Genomic DNA, 9350 nt, shown 5'->3' on the forward strand with positions numbered 1-9350 from the left:
AAATATGTGCTTTATAAGTACTAATAAACAGACAATATCCTAGTAATATGCATGCTAATAAGCAGCTAGTTAATAATGAGAATTGCACACACACATACACATTTGATATATATCAGTTGTTCTAAATTACAGCAAATAAACTTTAATATATGAAACAGTACAGCTGAACTCAGCACACTATCACACAACACACTGATGCAAATACATGCAACTCTGCATGACAAAAGGTGGAAAATACGTTCCGAGTTCTCTCATATCCACCCTAAACCACATCGCTATTAAACTGGGAAGCCACCACTCTGGGTTCCCCTTCACACACAAATGTATGCATGTACACACAAACACACACACACACAAAGAAAGAGAGAGAGAGAGAGAGAGCTAGGCATTATCAGAGCACAGCACTTGGGTGATGTGTCATTAGAAGCACTTGGGTTTCAGACAGACCTAAGCAAAGATAACAGTGACAGAAACCACAGACACACACACAGAGAAAGAGAGAGAAAGTGGATAGGATTGAAAAAAGTAGAAGCACAGAAGGTCAGAGAGATAAGAAATGTTTTTGTTTGTTGTTTGAAGGATAGAAAGTGCAACATGTCATTGAGGACTTCTCAAACATGATCTACTATCATTGTGACATAAATAAGGCAGAAATACTTAAATATATTTAAGGAATACTTCACCCAAATATATAAACCAAAAATATTATATGGGTAATTAAAAATTATAACCCATTTGACTTTCTCCTACAGAACAATAAATAAGATATTATGAATACAGATATTTTAGTTTGAATGTTGGACAAAATGTGAACTATTAATCGTTGTGACTGATCATTGAGTCATTGAGCAGAACTTCAGAAATCAATCTTTGTAATCATTTCATTGAAAATATCCAACTTAAAACAACAGTTTTGCTCACAAATTGGACATCTTTTTTTTTTTTTTTTTTCATGAATTTGCAAAGGAGAGCAATCACATGGAACACTTTAACGATAGTTCTTTTTGTTTTGTTTTTGTGTCCTTTTTGATGCTTAAAAACTTCAGTCCTCATGCAACTAGATTTACCAGAAGATTCTTTAGAATTTTCCCTTCTGTGTTCCACAGAAGATAGAAAGTTATACGATTTTAGATTGACATAAGGGGGAATAGATCATTTTTGGGTGAACTAATCAATCTAAGATGAAGACCAAAGTGAGAATGTGATTCTTTCAACAGAATATATACATTTTTATTGCAGTATTATTCCTCTATGTGGAATTGTAGAGGATATTTTGTTGTAAATATACTATGCGGTCTCGCTAATTTCATAATAATTTGAGGAATTTTTCATAATCCTTTTATTGAATCTGTAACATTGACTAACTAAAAAAATAAGTTCTGCTTTATGGCTTTTTTTATTAGGACCTTTGACAGCAAAACTGATAAAATTTAATCATAAAAGTAAAAGACATTAACCTTAAACAATTCAAATATCACAATGGCTTTTCACTTTCCTTTCACACTTTCACAAATAAAAGAGTTTTGCCATAGTAACCGACAAGATTAAAGAAAGGCTGAGACAGTTGATTAAAAACTGATTAATTACCAAAATACCTTACAAGCCAATAAGAAAGATAGAGAATGAGAGAAAATTACCCATGTCATCTTTAGCCGAGTCCATTACTGTGGCTATTTACCTTCATGTTTTATCCTTCAACGTCCTCTCATACAAAGTCAGTAATCCATCTGAAAAACCACACAAACACACAATAAATCACATACAAGTGCTCAAATGATATTTGCTTCATACTCACTTTTCCTTTGAAATTTCAACAAATTTACTAAATACGAACCACACGCAAAGCTAAGTAAGAATGAGTAGATTGAGCCGACTCACCGTGTGATGGTTTGATCGGAATGGGGAAGAGGGAGCATTGGAGTTATGCAAAACACACATAGGTCCACTGCCACTTTGCACAGCTGACTCATTACTCTGCTTTTGGACAAACGTTTTGCGCAAAGATTACTGTTATGATGTTTAAGGGCATAACAATTTTAAAAAGCATAACAGACCTTCATATGAACACATTAACCAATCCAGTCACCTGCTTTTAAAAGTCAAGTCACTGTATTGGGAATCTACCGCGAATCCCACAACATACTAGTCTACTTCCTAAATTCTCATATTGAAATTTAAAGTAATTACAGATTGATGATTTAAAATGTTATCTATTCTCAGAGAAGAGTTTTTGTGCAGTTTATGGAAGTAGAGGAATAAACTCTACTACTCTGTATTTTTTAAGAACTGTATTAGCCTACAATTTTTGTGAAGACTTTAAAAGAAATAATAAAATGAGATTATATCAAATCAGTCACAAGCGAGCTCTTAAGTACACATATACAATAAGTTGTGGTTACTTAATTTTCTCAAGGCAAAAGGATTTCCTCAATTTAATTAAAGGGTTATTTCACCCAAAAACGAAAATAATGTCATTAATTACTCACCCTCATGTCGTTCTACATCCCTAAGACCTTCGTTGATCTTCAGAACACAAATTAGGATATTTTTGATTAAATCCGATGGCTCAGTGAGGCCTGCATAGCCAGCAATGCCACTGAACGTCTGAAGATCCATAAAGGTACTAAAACCATATTTAAAACAGTTCATGTGACTACAGTGGTTCTCCCTTAATATTATAAAGCGACGAGAATACTTTTTGTGCAGAAAAAAAAAAAACGACTTTTCAACAATATCAAGTGATGTGCCATTTCAAAAAACTGCTTCGGAGCTTTACGAATCTTTTGTTTCGATTCAGTGATTTGGATCCCATACAAACTGCTGAAAACACGTGACTTTGGCGCTCCGAACCACTGAATCGAAACAAAAGGTTCGTAAAGCAGTGTTTTCAGCCATCACTAGATATTGCTGAGAAGTCGTTATTTTGTTTTTTTGGCGCACAAAAAGTATTCTCGTCGCTTTATAATATTAAGGTTGAACCGCTGTAGTCACATGATCTGTTTTAAATATGTCTTTAGTACCTTTATGGATCTTGAGAGGTTCGGTGACATTGCTGGCAATAGAGGCCTCACTGAGCCATCGGATGTCATCAAAAATACCTTAATTTGTGTCCTGAAGATGAACGAAGGTCTTAAATGCGTAGAACGACATGAGGGTGAGTAATTAATGACAGAATTTTCATTTTTGGGTGAACTAACTCTTTAAGTAGACAGAACTAAGAAAAACTTGTTAGCTTTAAGTTAAGTAGACTGACATTTTTAAGTAATTGCAATTTAATAAGATTAAGTTAGTCCAACTTGAAATAAAAAGTTATCACAACACAATTTTCTTTTGTTTGTCAGAATAACTTGGAATTGTCAAGTTCACATAACTTAATATTTTCAGTTACGCATATTTAATGAGTTTAAGGCAACGAGTTACCTCAGTTTTTTTTAAGTAAAGTTAACTGATCACTTTTTACAGTGATAGCCTACATTTCACTATAAGACTAAAGGAAAGCCTCACAATGTGCTTCAGAAAACAAGCATACTGTACATTAAATGCTCATTAAGATTAGTCACTTAAATGTTAGATGATTATTTAGACTTTTACATTCTGAACAGAATAGAAAATGTTTTAAAAGGTGCATTAAAAGCCCATGAGGCCAACACTAAAAAATGTAAGTCATTGCAAAGTGTGACCTTTGACATGTGCAGTGTGTAATGCCAAGTTTTGAATCAAAATTCCAGCTGCACAATTGGTTTATTCTAGCAGGTATAAAGCAAATTAGAATATTTTTTGTCATTTAAATTTTACAAGCTAAATTTGCAATAATCATATACATTATTATTGCTATAGTTGTTGTGTTAACAAGGGAACACAAAATCACACTTGCATATATGCATGCAAAAGTCAAATATATAATGAAGATATTAACTGAAAAGTTGAGTGTGTATTTTCAATTTTATAATTGATTATATGTAGGTCAGAACATTGGTTTGATATTGTATCATTTTGCACTTCTACAAGTTTTATTACCTATATTATCCAAAAACTCATTAAATAACATACAGTCAAACCAAAATTTATTCAGACACCTTGAACATTTCATTCATTAATACAGTTTATTCACTATAGTTTAAAAAATATGTCAAGTATCAAGTATTGTATAGTTCATAAAATATGTCAAGATCTCAAAGTTAAACTGTGTCAGAAAAAAATGAATCTTAATTATGTCAGATAACACTTAAGCAAAACATGGTCAGGTCAAAGTGTCTGAAGACTTTTTGGGTATAATATGTCACAGTTTACTTTATTTTGCTATCCTCGCTTACATAAATGAACTATAGTGTCCTGCACACACTAGTAAAAATATATCAAAAATATCTGAATAATTTTTTTTTTTACTGTATTAAAGGCAAGTTTCAAACTGAGACAACTTACCACATATGATGTGACAACATGCACTGCTATTTAGTCATGACCCTGAGTAATATTCACTGGAGTAAAAAAAAAAAAATGTGACAATTATCGTCTTCCATATTTCACAGCTTAGAAAAGTAAAAAAGTGGATGTGATCTATGTGGGCAGACCATCAAAAAGTAGACTGTTCCTATTCAACATAAATAAATGTGGATTGTGAAGTGTCTTTTAGTCAGACCGGAGGAAGATATAAGGAAGTGAATTTAAAGCTTTACATAAACATTTATAAAACAAAGTAGAAATACCTGAGAGCAAATGCAGGTACAAAATGAAGGCAACATCGAACATAAGACATGACACAATCTGCGGTGTAGTGGGGTTTTTCACCATTTTGCAATTGCTAAATGTATTGAGACCTTTATTAGTTTATGACCCATGTTGAAAGAAGTAGTGAGAAAGTACAGCCTGGTTTCAGGGGTTCCCTGCATGGCAGAAATCCACCACAAACTGCTTTGTCTTGCTGATTCAGCTGAAGTTTTCCTTGCACACAACACAAATTGCCCCACCAGTTCCTGTACTCTAAATCATCTCCATTGTTGATGCTGGCAACAATGGACATGGTCGTCTCAAGACATTTGGAGAGGAAGTGTAACCGGTGCCCCAAGGCAATTCACTAAACTTCTAAGGTGAATCATTAACATAGTCTTTCCCCTACCACCCATTGGCAAGATAATACGTGATCCTGGAAAATTAAGTCCCAGAATGCATCAGTCTTGTGAGGTTATAGGATGGTGGTGAAGCCACTAGAGAACATAAAACTGTGAGCCAATCACAATTAAATTTTGAATTGGCCAAAGGATGCAAAATTGCAATGGGAATTTGAATCAATCTATCAGTCTATCAATCAATCGATCTATCTATCTATCTAATTCATTTAATGGACAAATAAGTAAATATTTACTACCATTCAAAGGTTTAGAGTCTGTATTTTTTTGTAATAACTCTTTTATTCCACAAGGAAGCTTTAAATTGATCAAAAGTGACTGTAAAGGCATATGTTAAAAATATTTCTTGAGCACTAAATCAGCATATTAGAATGATTTCTGAAGGATCATGTGACACTGAAGACTGAAGTAATGATTGCTGAAAATCAACCACAAGAAATTCCACATTACATTTTAAAATATATTCAAACAGAAAACAATTATTTTAAATTATAATAATATTTCACAATATTACTGTTTTTTTACGGTGGCGAGAGAGCTCAACACGCTGCAACTGAAGAAAACACATGCAAATGAAAACTTTTTCATCGTTTTGACAACACATGGCTGCAAATTCTCACAACGCAACCAAATACAGAAACTCGCTGCAAATAGCACAGAAATGTTTCAAGGGGACCTCAATTAGTGATGAACCTGGCTGAGACCGCTTATTGTTCAATGTCTACTCATCAGTTTTGTTGTCAATGACCTGAAAGGTGAGTTTTTTTATTATTTTAACATCCTGATCATTTGTGCGTTGTGAGTATTTGCAGCGTGTTTCTGTATTTGGTTGCGTTGTGAGTATTTGCAGTGTGTTTCTGTATTTGGTTGAGCTGTGAGTATTTGCAGTGTGTTTCTGTATTTGGTTGCGTTGTGAGTATCTGCAGCGTGTTTTCTGTATTCGGTTGCGTTGTGAGTATTTGCAGTGTGTTTCTGTATTTGGTTGCGTTGTGAGTATTTGCAGCGTGTTTCTGTATTTGGTTGCGCTGTGAGTATCTGCAGCGTGTTTTCTGTATTTGGTTGCGTTGTGAGTATTTGCAGTGTGTTTCTGTATTTGGTTGAGCTGTGAGTATTTGCAGTGTGTTTCTGTATTTGGTTGCGTTGTGAGTATTTGCAGTGTGTTTCTGTATGTGGTTGCGTACAATATAGGTAGGTCTAAAACTGAGTGATCACTTATATCAATGTTATATATATCGTCATATCGTCCAGCCCTAAAACTTGTATAGTTTTTGTCAGTGTTTATTTAAAAACACCCAATTATGCAGAATATAAGATTTAATTGATGAGTTGTCAACACAATATATAACAATACAATGTAAAGGATATGATTTTACCCCAAAATCTAACATTTTGACACAAAATGATAAGTGCAAATCCATGTTTCTTTGCCTGAGTCTAGTTGTTTCTGTGAATTGCAGCGATCCATTTGCTTCTTTTTTTCTGTAGCTTTCAGCAGTCTGTAAAAATATACCTCAGATTTTGTGTCAAAGCTATTTGTATAGTCGCAAAGCTCTTTCCCGTTTTGGATGTGTTTTGTATGTTTTTCGCTGCATTCACGCTGAAAACCAAAGCTGCCACTCAGTGGGCGTAACCACAGTCATAACAGTCAACGGTGACGTCACGTGCATACCCTCTATAGAGTTTTCCATTAGCATATTGCTAAGCTAACAACGCAGCACTCAAATAAGCATCAAAATACACAAATATTAGGTAAAATATTACACTGAAATGCTTTTTATCAATACTTTTATCAGTATAATGTCACCATGTCCACCATCTTTGATTTATTCTTCCACTGAGCTCACCACAATGCATTCTGGGAGTGTGTTCAGTTAATAATTTTAATACTTAGGGCCCTATTGTAACGATCTAAGCGCATGGTCTGAAGCGCACTTAGGGCGTGTCCGAATCCTCTTTTGCTAGTTTAACGACAGAAAAAATGTTTGGCGCACAAGGCGCGTGGTCTCTTAATGAGTCATGGGTGTGTTTTGGGCGTAACATGCAATAAACCAATCAGAGTCTCATCTCCCATTCCCTTTAAAAGCCAGTTGTGCTTGCACCATGGCGGATTCGCTATTTACATGGCAGAATTTGCAAGCAGAAAGACTGAACGCTTCTCCAGAAAGGAATAAATATTAAAAATAAAAGGAATCCTTTTATTTTTAATATTTAAAAATGTTTGTGTGCTGATGCGCGTCCCTGTGTCTGTAACTAGCAGAGTGTACTCGCGTTGTGCACCCACCTATAGGCACATATTACTAATACACCCTTTAAATAACAAAAAAATACTGCGACTTTAGACCAGGTTTTTGTTGGTCAATGGCGCAGTCATTTTCAGTTGCCTCAAAATAGCAATGCGCCAATAATGCACCTGAACACACCTCGTTTTTAGACCAGCACACCCATGGACGAACAGATGGGCCCGAGTGCATTTGCTATTTAAACAACGTGGCACTGGACGTGAAAATGATAACTGTGTTGTGCTGAAACTAGCAAAAAACAATTGCGTCGCACCTGGCGTCGCATTGCGCCGGGTATATGATAGGGCCCTTAAAGTTAGTTGCCAATTCAACATCAAAATTTCATTTAGTTTCAGTTTTTTTATATAATATTTATATTTTATTCTCATTTAAATGAACAAATATGTTTTTGTTTGCAACAGACTCTTTTGAATATTTAAAGTGTGTGCGTTTGTGTGTTGCATTGGTGGGTAATTTTGAGTAGGTATATGTTGGAAATAGCCCGTGTTTATAGGATGCATGCCCTTTTCCATAACCCGCCACCCTGTCTTTATCAAAATCTGACTTCCTGTTTTGTAAGCACCCCAAGCGTTCAGGCGTCCATTGTTTATATTACCACAACTGCACGTTTGCATGAATGCATGTGAATGCATGTGTTGCGTTGTGAGTATTTGCAGTGTGTTTCTGTATTTGGTTGCGTTGTGAGTATTTGCAGTGTGTTTCTGTATTTGTATTTTTCTGTATTTGTATTTAAAATTCAAATGTAATTATCAGTATTTATTCATTAAAGTTTTCTGAAAAATCTAGTGGACATTTTGCGCTATATGTGGCTAAATAAAAATCCCTTTTCCTGTTGTTAAGTGTTTTGACACTGAACTATGTTTACAATGATCAGTGCAGCAGTGAATAAATGGGCATAACTACTCAAAATTAAGTATTTGTTTATATGAAACTTAAAACTTAACTAATACTAAACTTACACTAAACTAATGCAGTTCATCTGTTCAATTTCAGTTTAGTAAATTCCACTTCCTGCCATTCCAATTCAACTTCCTGTTGGGACAATTCAAATTCTAATTTATGAACTAAAATTCTTAAATTAAATTCTAAACTGTATAATTTTGTATTATATGCACCTTTAGCTCTATTAGTCAGCATTCCTGAACTCCTACTGGACAATAATGAACACAGCAGTTCTGTCAGGACACAAGAGTCCTCACGCGTGTCGCAGAACAAACATACTGTCTGACAGAACAAAACACTCCCTGAACCTTTGACACACCTTGCACACATACACACAAACAAAAACACAAACTTTTCTATCCACGCCTTAATCTGTACACCCACACAGCCACATAAAAGACAAAAACTTATTTGCTATATTTTAGTCTTCTTCCATTAACCTTTCTAACTTATTGAAGATCTCGTACAAACAAAAACACTCTTCTAAGGAATGGATTTTTAGCAGAGCAAATATTTAACACAAGTGTGGGGAAACCCAAGATATGATACGATCCTATTAGCTTTTATATAATATCAGCACGTTTTCATTAGCATACAGGTATGTATAGTGGCTTTGAGGTTGACTGACAGGTGAGTCATAAAGAACAGGTGCAGAGCCTTGAGACTAGATAAGAGCTTGACAACCCTGTACCATCCCCCATGAACACACACACACACACAGCATGTTTAAATACACACACATGCATTCATGCAAACGTGCAGTTGTGGTAATATAAACAATGGACGCCTGAACGCTTGGGGTGCTTACACAACAGGAAGTCAGATTTTGATAAAGACAGGGTGGCGGGTTATGGAAAAGGGCATGCATCCTATAAACACGGGCTATTTCCAACATATACCTACTCAAAATTACCCACCAATGCAACACACAAACACACACACTTTAAATATTCAAAAGAGTCTGTTGCAAACAAAAACATAT

General features: G+C 34.9%; 1 long non-coding RNA gene across 1 annotated transcript in view; it reads right to left on the reverse strand.

The window, feature by feature from the left end:
- LOC127504586 (uncharacterized) overlaps positions 1-2467 on the reverse strand; it is a 3264-nt gene extending 797 nt beyond the window's left edge. The window contains exons 1-2 of the long non-coding RNA XR_007927406.1: positions 1879-2467; positions 1-1727 (exon numbers count right to left, since the gene is read on the reverse strand). The exon at positions 1-1727 is cut by the window's left edge and continues 797 nt beyond it. This is a non-coding gene — a long non-coding RNA (uncharacterized LOC127504586). The remainder of the gene's footprint in view (positions 1728-1878) is intronic.
- Between the last annotated feature and the right edge of the window lie 6883 nt (positions 2468-9350).

The sequence above is a fragment of the Ctenopharyngodon idella genome, chromosome 22, assembly GCF_019924925.1.
Source record: "Ctenopharyngodon idella isolate HZGC_01 chromosome 22, HZGC01, whole genome shotgun sequence".
In the NCBI taxonomy this organism is placed as follows: domain Eukaryota; kingdom Metazoa; phylum Chordata; class Actinopteri; order Cypriniformes; family Xenocyprididae; genus Ctenopharyngodon; species Ctenopharyngodon idella.